This window comes from Arabidopsis thaliana, assembly GCF_000001735.4.
Source record: "Arabidopsis thaliana chromosome 1 sequence".
NCBI lineage: Eukaryota > Viridiplantae > Streptophyta > Magnoliopsida > Brassicales > Brassicaceae > Arabidopsis > Arabidopsis thaliana.
Window position 1 is genome coordinate 15,861,562 of NC_003070.9, and position 24,263 is coordinate 15,885,824.

General features: G+C 34.1%; 1 long non-coding RNA gene and 5 pseudogenes across 6 annotated transcripts; 1 reads left to right on the plus strand and 5 right to left on the minus strand.

The window, feature by feature from the left end:
- Positions 1–55: 55 nt before the first annotated feature.
- Positions 56–712, minus strand: AT1G42393 (annotated as a pseudogene; the record flags this gene model as incomplete). The annotated part of the gene is made up of 1 exon: positions 56–712.
- A 584-nt stretch (positions 713–1,296) lies between these two features.
- AT1G42396 lies at positions 1,297–2,241 on the minus strand (annotated as a pseudogene; the record flags this gene model as incomplete). Its single annotated transcript has 1 exon — positions 1,297–2,241.
- An 803-nt stretch (positions 2,242–3,044) lies between these two features.
- On the minus strand, positions 3,045–3,980 carry AT1G42400 (annotated as a pseudogene; the record flags this gene model as incomplete). Its single annotated transcript has 4 exons — positions 3,045–3,282; positions 3,386–3,489; positions 3,578–3,754; positions 3,843–3,980.
- A 3,565-nt stretch (positions 3,981–7,545) lies between these two features.
- Positions 7,546–9,892, plus strand: AT1G42410 (annotated as a pseudogene; the record flags this gene model as incomplete). The annotated part of the gene is made up of 1 exon: positions 7,546–9,892.
- A 1,844-nt stretch (positions 9,893–11,736) lies between these two features.
- Positions 11,737–16,623, minus strand: AT1G42420 (annotated as a pseudogene; the record flags this gene model as incomplete). The annotated part of the gene is made up of 1 exon: positions 11,737–16,623.
- Positions 16,624–23,238: 6,615 nt separating this feature from the next.
- Positions 23,239–23,664, minus strand: AT1G07117. Its single transcript, NR_139189.1, has one exon. It is a non-coding gene; the product is annotated as an other RNA (long non-coding RNA).
- Between the last annotated feature and the right edge of the window lie 599 nt (positions 23,665–24,263).

Here is a 24,263-nt window from a genome sequence, read left to right on the forward strand (position 1 = left end):
GTAGAAAAAAAAACGATGTACATCTGAAAATGGGTAAATGATGTTTCTTAATAAACTAGGAAAGCAAAAGGATGTCTCTGAAGAGGAAGTAGTAGATGCAATCTGAACATCTCTCGCCATTATATTCTTTGTAAAATTCATGCATGAGCCAACAGTGTGGATAATCCTCATAATGAAAGAGCTCAACGTAAGATCCGAATTGTTTTGGTTCCAAAACAGAAATGTGGCCAATAAGTGTCTTGGCCATGCTATCTACATCGGGAAAACACTTGTTCTCTCGTTTGAAAGTATTAAAAGCGTCTAATACTTTGTTACATGCGCAGCGGTTTAGAGCAATGTAAAGAAGGTTGGCTATAGGAATGACCTCTTTACAATCATTCAATAATGAAATGGCGCCGATTAGGTCGAGAGAACCGAACCCTAGCCTCAAGCTCTGGAGATACATAGCGTAAGGATTTTGTTTTGCAAGACATTTTGAGTAGAATGAGAAGTGAATAGAGTCGGGGGAAGACATGTTGATGAAGTCGGGGCTTTTGTCTAAACGAACTCGGGAGAGTGTCTCGACAGAGAAAGCTGCAGATTTCCCATCATGACCAGATTTAATCCAGTTTTTCAGAGCCTCAATTCCTTCTTGTGAAACGTAGCTAACAATTAGTGCGAGAATTGGTTCCGGAATGTATAAGCTGGCGATCTTCCTCTGTTGACAACGCATATGAAAAGTTAGAGAAGTTACATATACTTTGTGGAATGAATGAAAACTAAATTGTTTCTATGGATGTAAAATTAAACATGTGTGTTGATAGGTTGTGTGATAGAGTGTAGACATTTGGATGATGTACTCATTTTATCAATCTGTTGCGAAGAACGAAAGAGTAAGATGTGTTGGAGAGAGAAGGATTTGTACTGAGCAAAACGGTTAAAAACAAAGTAATAAAAACAGAGTAATTTATTGAAAATTTCTCTTAATAATTCACAATCATGAGGGATGAAGCTTAGTGGGAAGTATAGGTGCAGTTTTATATTAATGTAAAAGTTACCACTTCTATTCCATTAATAAATTCATATACAAAAATGCAATTCATAGTTCTGAACAAAGTTAATTATGTGTATAATACCTGTTACACCTTAAAGGTGAAGACTCGAACAATATATTAAATAAAGTTGCCGAAAAATGCAAAACAAACTAATACATTAAATCAAGAATAAAAACTAGGATTCATAATTTTGTCTGCAATTGAGAAGAACGATAAGATGACCATAAATGAAATTGGTACTTCTGAAAGTATTATTTATGAAATGAGTGCAATTTCTTGGGACATGTAATAGTAGATACATGTGCTACACCATTGTCCCTAGTACTCATTGAGGTTCTGATGGTCCGACCAACACTCACCGTAATCCTCGAACTCCCAGAAATTTTTGTATGTCCCTTGGCGACGTGGACCAACCTCGGTGATATGGAACATTAGTTTATCTGCGAATAAGTCGACTTCACTAAATTGGTAATACCTTCGCTTGTACTGAATACAAAATTCCCACGGAATTGATCCAGCGCAACTATGGAACATGATGTAAAGTAGACCAGTATGTAGGAAAACGTCTTTTATGCCATCTAATATAGCAATTGCTTCCTGGAGCTCAAACATATGAAATGCCAGCACTAAACTCTGAAGATATAGGGCGTAAGGATTTTTTAAGGCGAGGCATTTGGTGTAAAACATGTGATAACTAGACGATTCTTGAGCCATATGAATAAAGAAAAGGGGACTTATCTAGTCGAATAGAAGAAAGAGTTTCACTTGAAAAAACAGCGGCTTTGCCATCTGGTCCTGATTGAATCCAAGCATTTAACATATCTACACCGTCCTCGGAAACTAAGCTAACTATTTTAGCAGCTACGTGATCAGGCATGTGGAAATCAGGGAACGGAGGAGGCTGAGAGAAAATGAGTACGAACGTTAACACTGAATTTTGGAGGCTATATACCAATTCAAAATTAAATTTTGCAATTTTTGGTTCAATTTCAGTCTATAGAAAATGAGTGTCTCAATTGGATTGAGAAATTTATTGAGTAAACATTACCTGTAAGTTAAATTGAACCAAAGGTTGACGAAGAGGCTAGACGGCAAATTGATTTCCCCTAACAGGGGCAAGGGCGCTTCGTGATCGCCAGTAATGAAGAAACCCCAATAATTAAAGAGGAGCGAACCAGGCTGATGGGAACGGATTTGAGATTGTGATGAAATGGGAACCCTAATACTATGGATCACTTAAGAGGGTGGAGTGTTGTGGCGCGATGGGTTACTGAATATAATTAGTGGCTCCTACAAAAATTCCAAATAATTTTTCATGGCAATAATTGTAGTAAATTAGATATGTCCATACTACAACGTCCAAGCAGATATATACGCATGGTCTATAATATAATATATAGACATGGTACAATGTATTGTTACAGGCAATTCAAACGGAACTCATTTATGGGGATTTAGGTTCTACTTTTTTTTCTTTTTTTTCGTAAACATGAGAAGAAATTAGGTTATACATTCATAGACCGAAGTCATTAAAGACAAACAATATAGTTAAAAGGATAAGACTTAACTTATATAGAAATGTAGATGGAATGCAAACGAGAATTCACATAACAAAGTCAGAACAACAGATTAAGAAGTTCAAACAATTTGAGTAAGTAATTATAGTTTGACGTTGTACAAACAGTTATGATACTGTACGTGGGTAATTCTTCAGCTATAAAACAGTTCATAAATGTTTCGTAGGTGAACTTAATTCAGACACCGGATTACAACTGTACTACTTAATCAAGTATTTGTTGCATTAATTACAAAAGAGAAATTATGAATAAAGAAAAACTTTATTATTAATATATAATATCACTTATAAAAATACTACAACTTTTTTTTTTGACAAATTATAAAAATATTACAACTAAAAGAGTGAAATTATGTTGGAGGAAAACATAAGAGGTCAAAAAAAGAAGAATATGAGATAACAATTTTAAGCAACAAGCATTGTAATAGTTCTAATCATCTTCCATTAGTCGACAACCATTTTAATTTCTTTACTTCCTCAACATCAGGTTCGGGATACATGGTTGATATAGGTGCATGGTTAACAATCTTCAAACGGTGAGCACATGCATAATATCTAACAATCTTCCACCAAGCAAGTGCAATAACAACATTGTTATTGCGAAATGCTAGAAATCTTTTCTCCAAGTCCACTGCAATTTCTCTATAAGCCTTGCATAGCAATATATCCTTGCTGAAAATCAGTAAAAATATGAGATTATAAACTCACTTTACTACAAATATGTATAAACATGAGATGTTTGAAATAAACTGAAATTGATGGTGAAGAATTGTACTTTTTATCCAGGATTTTGAACGGCAGCTTGAATCCGGCCACATCATTCCCGTTACTTGCGGTAATAGTCAGAATTCCAACATCAACGAGCGCCCCCAAGAACATCTATAAGAGATATGTCGGAGATATCTGTTTTTAAAAAATAAATGTTTTGAAAAAAGTGAATGGAGTTTATGAAGAAGCTATTACTTACCAACCAAGGCATGGTTTGATCCATGAATAGAATGCGAAACTCATGAGGAGTTGTTCTTATTGCTTCGCAGTTAGGTCGAACGATAAACGTAGTTATCGTTTTCCATTGATTCTCTTCGATCCTGTCAAAGTAGAAGGCACAGAAACGAGATCCGATTGTTGCTTCTATTTGGGTGCCCTGTTAAAACAATATTTTAGGGGTTGAGGGATACACGGGTAAAGAAAAAATCTGCAAATTGCAAAAGAAATTGGATAAAATTGTTTACCCATTCATCGGCCAAGACAAGACGTAGTTCGAAAGCGTTCGGGTTAAGAAACTTTTTGTAAATTCTCAATACCATGACATAGATCGTCCAACCAGTAACCATCGGAGACAACTCGTACCGACAGTGATGTTGAACCATCGTGAAAAGGAGAAGTAAAGAGTAACGAAAACTGAGAAATATGTTAAGCTCTTGTTTTGCGTTTGTGATGTGGTTGTCTTGATGAAGTCACTAGTAGCAGAGGTATTTATACAAAATGAAAGGGTTTATTTGATGGAAGCATAAACAGTGAAACGATGTAACCTGTAATATCGACGCGTTGATTCATTGAATGAATTAAACGATGTAACTTGTAATAAAGAAGCGTTGTTTCTTTGAATGTTCATTAAAAGTAAATAGAGTTTGAAATACGATATGGGGATTTAATGGGTCTTGTACTAAGCAGAAATTCGTCTTGACCTCGGAAATTCGTCTTGAAGCAGGTTGCGGATATCATCAATTAATATGTGTGTTCATAAACTTTTTCCATTACAATGTTCTGTCCAAGATAACATGTCCACGAAACAGGGTTAGCAATTGAGAATCATTTCTGGGGAATTAGCTTATACAAACGTGCTCAACACTTTTATGACAACCAACAAAGTTAGTTGGGGGTTTGAATTTACCTAGGATTAAATAGAGGTGAGATGAATTCTTAAAACAGAACAATGGCACAACAGGAGAATCACACATTCTAAAGATATAAGATTTATCACGTATAGAAATGTACATGATTAGATAACGATGGACATCACATTATGAACACATTGATTTCTATCCTCCATACTCTCCGTAAAGCTCCGCCCATAAGGTAGCTCTATAGCATTCGGCAGCAAAATTCCCATATGCTATTGGTTTGTACAATACAACATTCAAAGCATGTGGATTTTTGGCTTCAAGACATTTTGTGAAGAAATGATAATAGATGGAGTGCGTCATGGACCACCACATATAATAACGAGATTTGTCAAGGCGGACACAACTTAGAGTTTCCTTCGAATACACAGCCACTTTAAATAATGGTCCAGCCTTCACCAAGGATTTCAAAGCATCCACGCCATCTTCAGCACCGTAGCTAATAATTTTAGCAAGTACTGGTGCCGGGATGTGAATTTCAGGGATAAAAGCAACCCGGGTAAAAAATAAAAACGAAAGCAAACAATTGGTTTATGTTTACGTTGAATGTCAAACGTAGAAAACTATAGTTTATGTTACGCTGGACTACCTTTTTGACACCTGAAACAAATGAGGGTTCACTCTTGTCGACCTTCGTTAATGTGAGCATAATTTCTATGTTTTGAAGTTGAAACTTATGGAATGGAGTATGGAAGAAACTTAAACGAATCGTGATGGTTTTGTAGCTAGATATTATTATGGTTAGATTAATTATTATAGTTTTCAGGTTTATTAAAAGTTGTAGTTGTGAAGGTGGGAATATTCCCGAAATACCGAAGTTTATCAATGTTACGAAGGGAAGTAAATTTAGATTGGTCTTTCAAGGCAAAAGAGAATAATAATATTCTCTGGATAACTACCACATGATCTACATATCCACAAAAACTTTTTGATTTTTAGTTAAGTAAATTAGGAATATTTTCTTTTACATTATGTCTCCAAATCAAAACTGATCTCCGTAACACTTGCGAAATGGTTAAGATAGGGAATATTCTGCTTTTCAAATCTCTGTTTGTGGGGCAAAATGAAAGGAAGTAGAAGAATAGAAGAATATAAACCATATCCTTTTTTTTATAAGTATCCACAATTTCTCTCCGTTTTCGAATTTACTCATTATTTGATTTCTTGCGAGCAAACATATCAATTATGAGAAGGCAGAAATGCAGCAGTGAACCATCAGCCGGTTGTAGTGTAAAAATGGTTTTTGCAAACAACACAAAATACATAATCTCTCCTACGGTATACTTTTATTTATATTGTCTGATTGGGTTTTTATTTTTTGGCCAGAAAACTGCCATTCAAAAAATTTCACATGCCCCTTCCATTGCTTGCTAAAATTGTTAGCTACCTGACTGAAGATGACGTGAATGCATTGAAAAATTTGATTAAGGAAGGTCTGGTATTTAAGGCGGTTGTGTATTCAGAGGAAACACTATGTTGTGTCCGACTTGACAGATCTCGGTATTTCATGTGGTGGTCAATGCCACACTCGATCTATTATCATTTTTTCAATAAATGTCTTGAAGCAAACAATGCACATGCCTTGACTGCTGTATTGTACAAAGGGATAGCATATGAGAATTTTGTTGAAGAATGCTACAGGCACTACAAGAAAACAGTCGTTTTGCGAGGAACAATTGCGAGGGAAAGAATCCCTCGCAAATTTGCGAGAGAATTGCAGGTATTTTGCTACACCACGGACGCACGTTGCTAATCCCTCGCAAATATTGCGAGAGACTGCTTCCTCGCAAATTTGCGAGGAAAGTACAAGTACTTTGCAATGAACAGTATCAACCCTCGCAAACCACCCGCAAAAATCTCGCAAATCTTTACCCTAAACCCTAAAATACATAGAAGTGATTTGGGATCTTTGATTTCCATTTATAAATGTAAATCTAAATGACTGTATAATCATACAAGTTGATTATATGGTGATGCACAAAAACATATTGTATATGTTTCAATATCAACATTTCATATTGAAGATGTTAAACACTTCTGATTCATATTATTGAAAACACATAAGTTCATCATTGATGTATTTGGGAAAAATGCACATTTAAAGTTTTTGAGATGAAATTAGATTCTAATGTAGATATTTAACTTCCTAATGATTCAGAATAACTAATCTGAATAATTTTAAGTAGTGTTTTCTTGTATTTTTTCAAATTGATTCAACATTGCGAGGTCTTTGCGAGAGGTTTGCAAGTCTGTCGTAGCACTTCCCTCGCAAATATTTACCATAAACCTTAAATTATTTAAAATATTTAGTCATGTTTTTATTTGCTGAGAGTCTTATTCGAAATAGGAGAATCTAAATCAGATCTGATTCAAACATTGAATCAAAATGGTGAGTTAATTGGTTGAAGGATTGCGAGGGAATTGCTAGACGCACTCGCACTTCCCTCGCAAATATTACCCTAAACCCTAAATTATTAAAAATCATAAGTTGCGAGGGACTTGCGAGGAGTTTTCGCTATTCCCTCGCAATATGTAGTGCGTTTTAATTGGTTTAAAAATCTTCCTCGCAATTTCAAAGCAAACTACGCGAGGGTTTTGCGAGGAAATAAATTCCTATATATACTCGAAGACCTAGTTTGAGCTCCGCTCAAACCAGCCGCATCAAACCCTAACCCTAAAAATTTTCTTCGATTCTCTTCTTCTTCTCTGATCTCTTCGGCGCCGGATCTCTTCTTCTCCGATCTAATTCCGTCGCCGCCTCTCTTCTTCTTCTTCTCTAATCTGTTATACTCATCGCCGCCTCTCTTCTTCTCCGATATAATTACGGCGCAGACTCTCTTCGCCGCCTCTCTTCTTCTTTGATCTGTGCTCCAGAACCGCCGCGTCTCTTCTTCTCCGACTCGATATGTTTTGCCTCAAAGGTAACCTCTGTTTCTCCGATCTAAGTTCTTCTCTCAAATCTAACTTATTCTTCTTCTCCGATCTTACTTCTTTTTCCCAGATCTAACTCTTGATTTGTTTTTTGTGCAAGATGCCGTCGGATAATACTTATGTACGGTTTAGACAACAGCAGCGTGACCCGTTGCATGTCAATTCTCTTTTTAGTGGAGGGAATATCTCAGGGGTTCAAGGTTCAGGTTCAGGTTCAACCGTTCCACCATCGCCTCCAACGCCAACGACTCAGCCTTCTGTTAATCATTCTGATGTTCAAGCTGACCGTCTCAACAATCTGACACTGGAAGAGCTCCTCGATAGTCCTGGTCGTGCTAGCTTGAAAAGGCTAGACCCAAAGCGTCCTCCGGGAACTCTCTGGTAAGGTTAAGCTTATAGTCTCTGGAATTAGGTCTTGTAAGTTGGTTAGTTCTGCCTTAGAAGTTTGGTTCTGCCTTAGAAGTCTCTGGATTTAGGTTGGTTCTGCCTTAGAATTTTGGTCCTGCCTTAGAAGTCTCTGGATTTAGGTTGGTTGTACTTAGCATTGTAGTTTCTTAGAAGTATAAAGACATAGAGATCCTTATGTGTTTTGTTGCTGTTGTTGTAGGTTTGACGATGACTCTACAGTTGCAGCAACAGTCCGCAGCATATTTGAAAGAGATTTCAAAGAACCTCATGCCAATTGGTCACAGACATCAAAGGCTCCAATCGATCGATGGTATGAAACGTTTGCAGTAAGTTTTGTGCTCTTTTGATGTTTATGCTTGTTTTGTTGTTTGGTTTCATAGTCTGATGTTTGCTTTGTCTATTTTGTAGCAAGTATATAACTGGGACCGTTCAATTAACAAAAGAGTAAGGGTTAAGTTTGAAGCAAAGCTAAAGTCTAGGATGTCTGATCAAGTGTCAAGGTGGAAGGGAAATTGGAAGGAGAAGGGTGATGAAGCCAAGCCAAAATGGATTGATCCTGATGTGTGGAAAGGTCTAGTACAGTTTTGGCAAGATCCAAAGTCAGAGAAAAAGAGTAACAACAGCAGAAATGCTAGATATCATGATCCGGATGGCAAAGGCATCTATAAACACCGTTCAGGCCAGACCTCTTACAAAGCTCGTGCAAGAAAACGGGTAAGATAAGTATTTTCTCTCCTTACCATTACTTAAACTACAATGTTATGAATCTAACTTGTTTATCTCTTTCTGTTTCAGTGTGAGAAGACTGGAGAAACAACTCCTGATTTCCTAGAGCTGCTAGATGAGACACACAGAAAAGCGGATGGAACTTTCATCGATGGGAAGTCAGAGGAGATTTACAAGCAAGTGACATCTAGGATAGAAGAGGAAGAGTCACATATGTGCTCAATGGACAATCCGGAGAGCACTGGATCAGGTGGATTGTCTGTTCATGCCAAGAACAAGATTTTTACTGAGGTAAATCTTCTGTGCTTTTTCTTGGCAGCTTGTTGTGTTGTGTACTTGTCTGAATTATGTTGTGTACTTGGCAGCTTGTTGTGTTGTGTACTTGTCTGAATTCTGTTGTGTACTTGTCTGAATTATGTTGTGTACTTGGCAGCTTGTTGTGTTGTGTACTTGTCTGAATTATGTTGTGTACTTGGCAGCTTGTTGTGTTGTGTACTTGTCTGAATTATGTTGTGTACTTGGCAGCTTGTTGTGTTGTGTACTTGTCTGAATTCTATTGTGTACTTGTCTGAATTATGTTGTGTACTTGTCTGAAATGTTTGTGTTGTGTCTCTAGTCTTTGATATCAAGTTCTCGTAATCTTGGCAGCTTATTCATTATACTTTGTGTCTGGATTCTTTGTGTTGTGTACTTGTCTGAATTCTGTTGTGTACTTGGCAGCTGAATTCTGTTCTGTTGTGTACTTCTGTACTTGTCTGAATTCTTTAGTGTACTTGTCTGAAGTGTTTGTGTTGTGTATTTGTCTGAAATGTTTGTGTTGTGTCTCTAGTGTTTGATATAAAATTCTCTTAATCTTGGCAGCTTATTCATTATACTTTGTGTCTGAATTCTTTTGAACTTGGTTTCTCATGGTTTTTCTGTTGTGTCCTTGTGAGTGTTTGTGATCTTTGCAGGTTGCTCCGCGAAAGAAAGAAAGGATTTATGGGGTTGGATCTCTGCAGTTTGAAGCATCCTCAGCCCATAGTGGTCCAATGCTTCCTAGTGATGATTCGCTCATACTTTCTCAGAAGCTGGCTGCCGCTGAAGCATGCACTCAATCTCAGGCTGAGAGGATCAATAGCTTCGACATCCTGTTTGACTATCTTGCTGAAAAAGATTCTGCTTTGGTTGCAATTCTTCGACGTGGTTCCTCGACACAAACAGGACAGGCCAACCCAAATGAACCACCTGTGTCTAACAGGCAAAAGAAAGAAAGAAAAGACGCAAAACTAACAGGCAAGCAAAGCACAAAAGGCACCCCGACGGCCTCTTAGGAAGAAGAGAAATGTGCTTGACTCGAACTGAACGCGATGTAATCAAACTTATGGTTGACGCCGTAGAGAATATAAAGCCCATATGCCCCGGCGCCCAGCTCTGCGGGGGAGGCCTAGTCTGATCTGAGAAGTGCTAATTCGGTTCGGATAGACTTCAAAAAAGAACGCACAGGAGAGGTGTAGGAGTAGGAAGATTCGCTTTTTATGTCTACTGCTCCAGAACCGCAGGTGGCCAATGAGGAGACAGCAGCTGCTGCCCTAGCTAACCTTGCAACAGGATCCTCTCCTCCATCAACTGTATTTTCAAAACATTGTCTTGCTTTTTCCTTGTTATCTCTTTCTTTAGAACAAGTTCTTGTTGTGTTTCAAACAATTTAGCATAAGTTTTTGAATTTAAGCTTCCATTGTGTATTTATCTATTTAGAACAAGTTTATGAAATTTAAGCTTTGAATTGCATACAAAATCATCTCTAATTAACAACTAATTAACTAGGTAATTAGAGGCTAATCAGACATTAATCAAGTCTTAATATATCAGAAAAACGTTGCAGAACGCTTGCAAATCCATCGCAAATTCTGCTAGAGATTTGCTAGGCGGTAAAAAAGAATCGCAAATCCGTCGCAGTAATTGCGAGGGAAGTACTAGGCAACAATTGCGTGTGATTTGCGAGGAAAACAGTTTCTTGCAAAATTTGCGAGGGAATTGCGACATATAACCATTTGCGAGAAGCGATTTGCGAGGAACTTGTTTTCCTCGCAAATCCCTTGTTTTTAGCTGTTTGCGAGGGATTAGCGAGTAATTCTTCCCTCACAAATCGACTGTTTTCTTGTAGTGAGGACACCTTTATGGGTGGAGCCTTATGGAGAGGACGGAGGATGGGTACAAATCGATGGAGCTTACTGGGCCCAGCCCCGAGTGCGAGCAATGAATGCAAGGCGCTGCCGATGCAAAATGGCAGCACACAAAACTTGTCCAAATATGTGAAATTCGATTTTAATGTTGTCTTTTTATTTAGACCCTTCTAAGAACCTTTATTTTTCATGTATTCTCTCCGTTCTTTTATTAGGTTTTAGTATTTAAGATTTGGACAATTCTACTAAACGTAACAAACCTTTATTATATGGTTAGTATAAAATAATAATCCACATATCCTATATATTTTGGATAGATATATATGGATGGAACACAATAATATGATATGGGAAAAATGTCGTTTAATCTCTCAACTTTCAAAAAATGGCCAATCAATACGTCAACTTCGTAGGAGGCCATTTAAAACATCAACTTACATTGACTAACATTTAAAACACGAACTTTGCGTTGACTAGGCCTAATAAAACACGACGTTAAATCGATTAACAGATCCAATAGACGACGTTAAGAACTGTTATCATCTCTCTGTTAGTGAGGAAACGACGACATTTTAGGCGTAATTGATGACCCAATTAGGGATCTGTCGAGAAGAAATCCCCAAATCGAATTCATCCCCAAATCAAAAATAAACCCTAATTTATCTCCAATGATATACAAACTCTATCCATTATAAAACCGCATATCACATTCAATCCTTGTATATCATATAAAATAGATATTGTTCCTTTTGGGTATAATGAAAATAATGGATACTATTCAACAATTCATTCATTCAATCCTTGTATATCAGAAAACAACAATTAGATTATGTTTACTATTCAACAAAGCAAAATAGAACACACACGTTCAGAACATAGCTTACAGAGTGATAATATTCAAAAGGAGAGTAAAGATGGTTAATATTACAAAAAGAAGAGAAAGTGATCACTTGTTACTAAAGTCAGATGCATAGATAGGGCAGACAAACTCCTCATATATGTCCATGGCATATTTACGCCTAAAAGCGTCAACGTGTTTATCTGTAATTTTTGCCATTTTTCTGGGAGATTATCACTTGCCTGAAACTCAAGGAACTTCATTGCCACCGGGCCACAGTTAGCAGATCACAAATTCTTATATAAGCCATCTATTTGTCTCCATATGAATGGCTGAAGACCATGATTCTGAGAACATTCGGGCTTACAATACCTTTGGATGAGGTAGGGCAAAATTGTAAAAACAGGTTCAATGAAACGTTGTACGTCATCTTCCTTGTAAAGATCTGTATTTGGATCAAGAATTTCAACGGACCAGACTCCCAGATTGATTGCAAGACCTACCCAGTGTTTTGAATCCCATATCATATGCAAGTAAATGGTATCAATGTCCGTGAACCATTCAGTGTTGGGCCCAACGATGAAGCGTTTCATGGGTTCTGACCACCGGACGCGTGACTTGAATTTGGCAGCTTTGAAGCTTTTGAATTTTCCTTGTAGATGGTTTGCGGACCATGGTTGAACAAAAGCGGCACGCTGGTTAGTAAGTGTGGTCGCAAGTCTTTGAGATAGTAAGGAAACCAAAACTTCCATATGCTAGGTAAACAAACAATACGAGATTAGACTGTCACATTAATGATTTTAAATGTAATATTAGTAAAACAATTGTTGATTTTATACCAGAGTTGAAACCCAGTTTGTAGGCTTGGCAAGTGATAGAAGGAATGAGTTTGAAATTAAGAATTCACACAAAGTAAGATGTTCACTACGAGGAAAGAAAACAGCATAAGCTAATAATAAGATTATAACTGTAGTGGAGATAAATAAAATAAATGTATAACCATACGTATTCGGTGCAGCGGAGAGGGTATTGCAAAACAGTGCAAAATCTGATTTACTAATTGAAGGTAAAAGTTCATATGAGCCAGTTTTTTATTTTGATAACAACTCTGCTACAAGAAAAACTTCATCTTCAGACAGAATTGGTTTCTCTGTTTCTCGCGATGGAGATGAATCTGAAACATCAACATAACCTTCTTCTTGTACATTATAATTTAATATTAATGCAAAGAACAAAACCATCATAAGGTTTGAAAGTAGGACCATTAGTGTATAGTAGTAAAGAAGTTGTGTTTATCTTGTATAGAGCATACCTGATTATCATCAAGATCATGTCCACCAATGTCTCCAGAATCAGTAATTTGATCATGATAGGATATGTCAAAAAGGATATGTAATTATCTTTAAGAAAAATTATTGAAACTGATCTCTAATAAAATAATGTGTGCAGAGATGGACATAATTATATGATAAGAAAAAACCTCCATTGGAGTTAGTTCAATATTGGCACTATGGGTGGGAGAAGATTCTGACTGTTTGTCAGATTTGGAATTTGTATCATAAATTGGATGGAAATATAATACCATAGCCTGCATTAATGAGATATGTTTTGATAATATATTAAAATATTTTTTGCAAATATAAAATGAGAAGACCTATTATAAGAAATATAACCTGCAAATTATTCAGTAACCAAATAATCATGTCCAATAACACAAGAACCGAAAACCATAAAATGTTACTTGTTGATACTGTATACCTTCATAGGATCACCGTCGATGTTGACTTCTGATTGCGTCTATAACAATGAATGAGATACTGCAACCAACTCTAAGGTGGCCTAAATGTTGAAGTACACAATAAGATGGTGAGAAAAACATAAGAAATTATTAGCTGCAAATTATAACGTATCCACAAACTCCTGTCCAATTTAAAAGTGAACATGCGAGACTAATTTAGTATAGACATAAGGTTGACCTTCTTTTTAGCGAATTTTGCAAATCCTAACAATGACTGAGATGCTGCAAGCGCCTCCATGGTGTCCTGAATGTTGAAGTACACAAAACTATGGTGAGAAAAACATAAGCAAATATTATCTGCAAATTATAACGTATCCACAAAGAACAAAACTAGTTCAATCATAGTTCAGACATAATTTTAAAGGAAGACCTTCGATTGATGTTCTTCAGAGTTGTGTTCTATTGGCAGATCTAAATCAGAATGTAATGCAGGATCCATGTCCAATGAGTCATGAAAGTAATTGTAGAATGAATTTGGTAACAAAAAAACACATAACAACCATTGGTCTGGGTTATATGTAAAAAAAGGACCAACAAATACTATATTATCTTACCTCCATCATATTGTCTATGTTCAGATGAGGTTGTTTTTTGACGCTTAGGTTTGAACTTGGATCAACCTGATTGTATAGTACAATAGTCAAATGGCTCAGACTATAGAAAATTGGAATACAATGTTTCTTATATAATTAATTATGGGTTTCCATGAAACATTGTCCACGCAGGATTAAAGATACAGAAAGGAAAATAGAATATGTATTTTCGAAGGTTAAAAATGGCTTTGATTTGTTGTGTTTACATTTATAAAAGTACATGCATTTTGCTATCATCATCTGCTTCATTGGTATTCGATTGCTGTTCTTCAGAGTTGTGTTCTATTGGCAGATCTAAAGCAGAATATATTGCAGGATCTCTCTCCGATGAGTCCTGAAAGTAATTGTAGAATGAATTTGGTCAAAAAAAACACAGAACAACCATTGGTCTGCGCCAAAGAGATAATGTAATAAATGGTCCAACAAATACTATATTATCTTACATCCAAAATATGGTCTTGGTTGAGAGGAAGTAGTTTTTTTACGCTTGGGTTTGAACTTGGATCAACCTGATTGTAAATTACAATAGTCAAATATAGAGACTTGAACGACAATGTCTCTTATATATATAAGTCATTATGGGTGTCCAAGAAACATTGTCCACCCAGGATTAACATTAAAGACAACACAAAATAATATGTATTTTTGATGGTTAAAGAAAGGCTTTAACTTGTTGTGTTTGTATTTATAAAATTACCTGCATTTTGCTATCAACATTTGCTTCATTGGCATTTGGATCTTTGACATCAGTGTCAAAAATGGGGTTGCCTTCATTTGCATCATCCTTATTAGAGTCCTCCGATTGAAGTGGGATAACAAAGACATCCATGGGGTCATCAGTAATCACCTGCAATAAGATGTGTTGACGTCGTTAATTCTACCAAGTTTGGAAATAGTTGAAGTTAACTATTACACTACCGTGTTTGTCAATGGGGTACTATCACGGGAGTCTTGAGCTTTATCTAAATTATCGTTTGAAACTTGCTCTCCAAATTCATGCTGTCCAAATACATGTCCAGACAGTGTGTGTGACTGAGATGGAGTCTAGGAGAAAATTAAAAGTTTTATTATGCGATAAACTTTAGAAATGCACAAGTATATGATAATGTTCAAATATTTAAAACAGTTTGAAATCTTGAATACCTCAGGGGATTGATATTGGATAGGCACCTCCATTGTCTTCTTGCGCTTTGATCTAGAAGAACGTGCAACAAAACTGGAGGAGAGTTTTGTGGACCGCTTGAATCTGACAGCTTTTCTTGTTTTTTCAAGCTTCATTACACGGTTTGATAGCTCTTTCACCTTAGTTTGTAGTTCAATGAGGAGCATGGACTTCTCATCATCAGAGAGCTTGAGTTCTGGTTTATTACGAGTTGAATACCTTTGCTTGGATTTGGGAGCCTCAGACTTCACCCCTAATTTCTTCTTACGATCCACAATGTGCTTTTTGTGAACACCAGATAGCTTCTTCTTTGGGATTGAAATTGGAGGCAATGTGTCATCACCTCCTGGCCAATCGCTTTTTTTGAATTGATGAGATGCGAGTATCAAATCATACATGTATGCAACTTTCTTATCTTTCACCTCATCGTCCTACTCTGTCCAACTTTTGTCAGCATTAATGTCTCCAACTATAAGCGGATCCACTGGCAGCTGTCCAAAAATATAAGGTTATTAATAGTATATAAGACTGAATATATAGAAAGAGAATATTATAGACACCATATAGATAACTGAGGTAAAAAAGAATGCCTTAAAGTTGCTTTCTAAAGCATGAATCTGAGGAAGCGATATAACTTGTTTTGGATGAGTTAATCGTTTCCAATGGAGGATTGTCTAAGAGGTTGAGTCATCGAACAGCAAATCTAACAGTCCATGTATGTTACGAAATGCTATGAGCTGCAACGCAAGGGGGAAACCTTTCAAACGGAATGTTTTCTGCTGAAGTTGATTCACCAAACTCTTGATAGGATCAGTTGTCAGCTGTCTTTTACCAGTGCACTTACCGAGATTTCGTTTGTCGGGTCTCATCCCTACTACTGTCTTCAAAAATGACTCTCTACCTCAAGGAAATGAAAGGAATTTTTCAAGATCTGCCAACATCTCTACATATTTAAATGTAAGCCTACCGATTTGGTTCGATGCTATGAGGACACCATCTACAATAAGTAGAAAGGCGAGCCTAAGTTTGTGGTCAGATGACAAGGTCTTGCGTTTGTTGGTTAGCATGGCATATACATCCCCTAAGGTAACAGTCTTGTTTAGACTAATTAACTCGTTCCAGTAACTCTTCATGCCAACAACAAAAATCGGATCATCATCTGGATCGTAATCCTCAGAAAACTCACCACAGGGCAATCCAGTCACGTAAGCAAATTCAAGTAATGAAAGTCTCATTGGGTGTCCACCAAATAATGTCCACAGCTCATAATTTTTCTTTGTTACCAGCTGCCTACATAGCAAGGCATGCATAAGCTTACCCGACATCGCACACTTACTAACCGGTAAATGGAATAGAGGTCCAAAGCAAGATTGAAGAATGAAATCTAATTCCTTTGTCCCATGAAAAACCTTCCAGATAAAGGATAGAATATCTGGTCTTGAGTATATATTTAGCCTTCCCCTCGGATATTGATCGGTGGCGAAGAGTCTATTAGGAAGTTATGAATCACACTGAGAAGATGGTTCCTGAGACGTTGACCCTGTCATTAGCAAGAAACGAGTTCAGAAGATTAAGATTAGATTAACAGATAATAGGATCAAATAAAACGAATTCACAAACGTCTGTCTATTGCTTGCTTAGATTAGATTAACAGATTAAGAGTACCTTCCATAGCGTAACAGAATAAACTTGTCTGCCAATGATATCGGTTTAGTCGAAAAATTGTCTTCCAAATCCTATAACACAAACAGATAAACTCATCATAGATATGTCAGCAATAGATATAGGAAAAGAAAATTATAACTATATGCAGATCTTTTTTATAAAAAAAACAAGTCTAAATTTGAAGTATATGGTTTTGTCAATCAAATGAGTTTGTTACAAATGAATTACGTTTCCTAAACAAGACATTCCCTTGTTTTTTACTGAAATACGAAAGAAAACTAAACAATGAAACAATAGAGAAGAGAACAAAAGATAGAATTTGAAAATTATGAATCAAGCAGCCAAATATACAATAACTGTATCGAATTTCGACAATACAAATTTTACATGAAAATAAATTCAAATCGATATAAGAACATGGAGAAATTTGGGGGAAATACCGGTGGAGAGATCAGAAGAGAGAAAGCAGTGGTGTTGGACAGTGACGGAGAAATTGGAGATTTTTAGGGTTTGTGAGAGAATTTAGCAGTCGTCAGATTCGATAAACTATAGAAATTAGGGTTTTAGAAGAGAGAACCCGTCGCCGGAATCGTCTGAGTTGCGCAGTCGCCGAAAACGATGGAGAGGACGATTTCGCCGGAGTCGTCAGCTTCAACAAACAGTAATTTAAGGTTTTTACTGGATTTAGGTTTTTACAGGATTCTAAAATAGTCTTCTAAATTCAACGGAGGTAACTGCAAATTCATCGGGTTCTTAAACCGACAAGTGGTTTGGTTATAGCGGGTTTGGTTTGTATTACATAAGACAATCGGTTATGATATAATAGTAAATTTGCCAAGGCAAAGTGTCGTATGTTTTTTAAGTGTTGAAACACGTATAATGTTTTGAAAAAGTGTCTGAGAGGGCAATATTCTTTTTTTCTACCAATCAAACTTTTTTGGCTTTCTTGTTTTAAAGTTCTGAAAGCCAATTTTTTATTTTTTTCTTCTTTATTTCTCCTTCTTTTTTAAAGCCTCAAATACACGGGTGTTAAAATAAATGTGTAGAAAACTTTTTTTTTCTTCTTTCCATAATAATTAAAAAGTCTCTACAAATTTATATATATTTTTTCACAATTTTTTTGATAAATTAATTATTATTATTTTTTTCTCTTTCTTTTAAGATCTATTTAACAAATAATAATTTTATTTTTATCATCCCAATTATTGTTGGTCTAAATAGTATTCTTCAGAATTCATATACATAAATAATAAACATAGCATAAATCAATGATTACATACATATGTAAAGATTTCTATATAAGATATATAATTCAGTCATTATTTATGTCATTCAATTATTTCTTTAAATAATTTTCCAATCAGCTATTTTTGTTCGTAATAAAATATATTTTAATGAGTTTTTGACTGCTCAAAACTATACAACTACTCAAACAAAAAGAATCATTCAAAAATATATATTTTTTTGAAAAATACTATTATTTATAATCATAATAATCGATCAAGAATCATTCAATCACTAAAAAAAGAAAAAAGAAAAAAAAAACAAATTGAAACTTACTAAGAAAATAATTGATAACATAATTTACATTTGAAATTATTATTGGTTTGTTAGAAAAAATTATATTTAAATATCAAATTTGTTTGTAATTAATATAGAATAATAAATAATAAAATTTACAGATTTTACAGCTTTTTGTTCCCGATCAGATTTTGTTGGTTGAATTATTTTTTTATAATATTTTTAATTTACAGTTTATAGTTTTATAAATCAGTTTAATTAAATATTTATGAGAATATTTAATTATGTTTAAAAAAAAAAAGATGGGTTGTTTCACTGGTCTTGTTTTTTTTTTTTCTAATCAACAATACACGAAGCTATTTTTTTGGTCGAAATTAAGTTCTTTTTAAACATATACCAATCTTTCAATTCTATTTTTTTCTATTGTTTTCTCCATTCGCAAAAGAGATTTGGACATGAACCTTATCCGGACAGAGGTGAAAACCGCGAACAGAGTGCTGTTTGGTTTCCTAGGTCAATGGCAAATAAAAGCACTGGTTTCTCTTTGACACGTGGAGCTGTCACAGACCACTAAAAACAGATACGACACTTCAGCTCGATAACTCAGATTTTTGCCACGCTTATCTGAAAGTCAAAGATCTCTTGGTGCCACATCATTATGTCCAAATATGTGGCGCTGCAAATGGATACACCATAGAAAATAAAGTCAAAAACACGTAAGCCAAAAGGATCGATCACTTGTCTATGTTTTTCGACATACATGTCTTCTCATATCCACTAGTGTCCACGTGGAGGGAATGCTAATAGTTGATTATCATATAGAGCGACTCAAGAATAATATTGCTTAGTTCCTAATAGAATCTTATTACATATATAAAAAGTTTAAACGCAAATCTTACCTAAATAAATCATGAAACTGATTGCTTATAGATAAAATAGTTTAAATTAAAATAATGATATATAAATATTATACAATAACACAACTTTTAGTTTATAGATAAAAATATTTCTCTCCGGATTGGGCTACCAATCATAGAATGATCTTCCATTATTGTTGATTGACAAAAATAAATTTAAATTTTAAATTTTTAGAATATTTTAAAGATTTATATAATATAAATAAAGCTAAGTTGCATTTACGCCATTCATAAATTTAGGCTTATAGACTTGCTTGGTGGTGTTAAAATACATGTACTATATGTTTATATTGTTGAATTGAAAAACACAATGCATTTAAAATAAATAAAATCCTTATATAAAAAAATTTCTTATGTAAAAAATTGAGATATTTAATTTTGATAAGTTTAGTTCATAACAATAAGTTGCATATAGAATTAAAAGTGTTTAATAGAATGGATAGAAGAATTAAATAAATAAAAGATGAGAATAGTTGTGGGCTTACCCATAAGCACTAATATATAGATGATTTATTCATAACTACTTCTGAAATTTCTGAGATCCAAGCTACAAAAAAACAAAATTGGTTATTCTGGACAGTTTTTAAAAATTGAGGGAAAATCTAAAAATTAGAAATTTGGGGATATTGAAAAACTAAATAAAATTTTAACCTATTTATGAATTACTGTTTTGCTGGTGGTATGAAAATTTTGAGAGTTCTATACCAATATTTCAGTTTTCCCTCTAATACTAAAACGTCTGTAAATCAATAATCCTGAGATCATGATTTTTTTTTTTTTTGAAAATAATGTTAAATTATATTCAAAGAAAAATATACCTTTTGTACAACTAGTGCATCGGAAAATAGAGAATGTAGCAGAATATTAGAAAACTTTTACATTTAGAGCCTTGTTTCAAACCAAAGTTGTAATCCTTTATCAAAGCTTTTACCGCCTAGAAGTCGGATTGTAGAAAAGCGGTTACAAACATGATATTTTTTTATTTATGGTGATATTAAATTATGTATAAATTAAGAAATTTTAATATGTAGAGAGTTTTTTTTTTATAATATTCCAAATTCTAGAAAATTGTTTTGGGAAATTTTGAAAACTACCCTATTTTTTTGTTTTCATTTGAAAAATACATCATTTTCTATTTTTAATAAAAATTTGTAATTCTTAATATGTTAGATGACAGTTATATCCAAATTTAAAATAAAAACTATTTTCTTAACAAATTAAAATAAAATTCAAAATTTAGAAGAAAAAGTTTCAATAAAAATAAATTTGAATTCTTAATTATGTTTTCAACTATTTTTTGAGAATAAGGAGTTATTTATTTTAGATATTTTTTAATTTAACAAAATAATATAAAAAAGATTCTAAATTCTATCACTTAATAAAACTTACTTGCTTATTTGTTTAGACGAAATTTTGTTTAAAAATATTTAAGATAAGAATTAAATTTGAATTCTTAATTATTTTTTAAAATTTTCTGAGATAAAGATTTTATTTTATTTTATATCTTAAAATTTAATAAAATAATATTTAAAAATAAAGTTTATCACTTAATAAAGTTTATGTTTTACTTTTTGGACAAATTTTGTTTAAAAATATTTAAGATAATAATTATCTTTAAAATTATTAGTTACATCAAATTTTATTTTATGATTATTGTTTTCTGTTTTAAGTTTAATTTATTTTTTTCGTTATTACTAAATTTTAATGAGGCGAATTTAATACATTAATATATTAAAAATTAATTGTTTAAAAAATGAAAAAAAGGATACGGTATTTTTCAAATGAAAACTCAACAAGAAGGCATTTTTCTAATTTACTCTTTTTAAAATGCCATTAAAGAACAAAGATGATAGGTAATATACATTAAATTTTTAATAAATGACCTCAATTGTCATATATTTTAATAGTCTATCAGGTTAACGAAATGAAAAAGGATGCATATTCACATGTAAAAACTTACTATAAATTTTGCCAATTTTATGACGAACCTATATACGACAATACAATAAGATGTGGATAAACATAACATAACATAACAATTGTGTTATACAATAAAAATTAGAAAATAATTATAACAAAATTTCGATTATTTAAAAAAATACACTAAAATCATACATTAGTAAGTTATATGTTATATATATGTGTGTGTTATTCCTATAATTATTAATTTATGATAATGAGACCATGGACCTAAATTGAGATTCTAAAACAAATATTATATTATTATCTTATCAAATTTTGTTATATTTTTACATTTACCCGACTTAGATCAAATTTTGTTATATTATTTATTGCTTATTGATTTATGGTATATTAATCTACAGAGGTTTTATTGTAGAGCCAATGAATTTCGAATGTCGAGTGAAGTAGGATAGAGTCAAGCCCGTGGAAAAATGTTTTGAGAAAATGGAGTGTGTCCTCCCAATTTTGGTTTGTGCTAGAACCAAGGATGCATTCAATTGATTTTAACCAAATAGTAAAATTGCTAAGGCAATATATCCGAGTTGAGGTTCACAACGGTACTTTATATCTCTTCTAGAATAGTCAATGATTACTATTTAAAGATTCATTGACTAAATTATAATTCATGGCCATCAGATCCTAGGGATTGTTAACCATCATATTTGATGTTGTTGACCTATATACTCGAAAAATCCTATGATCCGGAATCTGTAATTATCCTCTCCTCGTTGAAGAGATCCTTCAAATTTGGTTTGCTTCAACAAGTTATAATTCTAACAATGGAGGTGGAATCTAAATATTTTCAAAGAATCCTTCTATTCTTTGCATACTTAGTATCAAATAAGAACATGGTAGACAAAGTCCTCTTGGTTACACCTAATCTAGTTTTCATAGGGCATACTTTGTTAGCTCTCCACAACCAACTCTCAATTGATGGCTACAAGGAAACTTGTTGACTGTTTCAGTAATGCACCTTGTGTAGAGAATCTGACGAAAATTAGATCATCTTTGCGTATCTTTATACTTTCACATGCCATGTTAGACATATGTGGACTTTTGAGATGCTCCCAACGAGATTCAAATTGTGCGTTAATAATGTAATAACCAAAGATTTCAAACATATTTTGTTACAATAAGCTTTTCCAGTTATGTTAGTTCAAAAGGAATATAATAACCGATGATATAATTGTCCATTCAACTCCGCAATCCAATTTTTACGCATCATTGAAAAAACAGTATAAAATCGTCACATTGAGATAAAATACAATGCTTTAACATCACTTCATGACTAGATGTAAATTGTTTTTGAAGGAGCCGCTCCTTCCCATTCATTTAATTATATTAATTATTAAAATTAGTTAACTTTTTTAAAAAAATTAAATATATTTGTTCATGCATTTAACATTTAAACAGGAAAGACGGTCTCTTGCTTTGTCTTGATCAATGCACATAGTATATACGGTTGAAGTTAACTCCATATGTTGCGAGCTTGATGAGAACCAGCTAAAAGATGGGTTTTCACTCCAAGCCATTTTATGAATGCAAAACAAATTATCCATTGATAGAACAAAACCACCTAACACGAAAATGGCCAAAATCAACTCGAACATTTTATCATATGCTCTTTCACACCTAAACTTCAATATAATGCATTTTTTAATCTATAGCATTTTAAAATTCAAATTTCTTACCTTGCATTTTAAACATTATGTGAAAACCAACATTGACTTAGACGATATCAATCAACCGTTAATTTTTGATGACTAAGCTTTCATTATGTCGAAGAGTTGATGCGACACGTGAATAGTTTAAAACAACGTCTTTTTGGTATGGACTCGTACGTAGACTTAAAACAACATCGTTTTGAATATGTAGAATATTATTTTTTTAACTTATTGTTGAAACTTAATTTATTCTCTGATGCAAGAATTGGAGCTAATCCATCTTTTGATCACTTGATGATAAGAGTTCCAAATTTGCCACGCGTAAGATGGGATGATGAAGGTGATGATCTGATACGCTGGCGATCGCTTCTCTCGTGTGGAATCAATTCAAGGGGAAATGATGGATAGAAAGGTGATTGACTCGCTCAATCAGTGGGTTAATCGACTCACTCGATCAATGAACAAATAAAGGATGTTGAATCACTCAACAAACTTAATCCGCAGATTCCTGAAGTACTTAGTGACTCACTCACAAAGAACTACAGAACAAATGACAAAGACTCAACTTTGACAAGAAAACATTTTCTATTACTTTAAAATGATCAAGGGTGCTTTACAATGAATGAGAAATCAACTTATATAGAGCTGAGTACAATGTCTAAGACTTCAAAGAAAGAAACAAAGCATAAATGAAAATATTGGACATTAATTGTAGAATATGTCCAAATAAGGTGAGTGAGGTGGGCCTTGTATCTTGTCAACTTGGAGAGGAAGTTGTGACGTCTTGGAATGTACTGGAGGGTCTCAAGATTCTCACATAAGCGCACAAACAAAGAAGGAAAGAGTTGTTGGAAATTGATCTCCTTCGGCTCCATATATAGCAAGTAGTAACTCTGCGGGTTCTTGTGTGGTAAGATGTACCAAAGTTCGTGTGGTACATGTATTGTGTGGTCCAGATGTTCTACTGGTTTCCATATGTAGCTTTGAGGTGCGTCCAAGTGTACAATAAGGAAGATTTCCTTGTTTGGCTTCATTTCGTGCGGTACTTCAGAAGGTAGTTCAGCAAGTAGTCCAGCGAATCGTTTAGCCGGTCTGCTAGCAAGTACGTCATGTACTTGTGATATCTTTAAATCATTTGCTTGGTAAATGATTCCTTGATAACTTGATGTTGCCTCGTTAAAAACCTTTCTAGGTAAACCCAATTGGACAAACCCTAGATAAGGGAAAAATAGTGCAACGGTCATATCCCCACAATATGGTGATTCGACTCGCTGGTCTTTGACCCTTCTTGAATCATCATTAGTCTTCTTAGAGTTAATTTGCTGGTGAATAATTAACCCTACGCCTTGTGCTTGATTGAGACTCCAATTGGGCAAGAGTCCTCCAAAATCTCCTTATC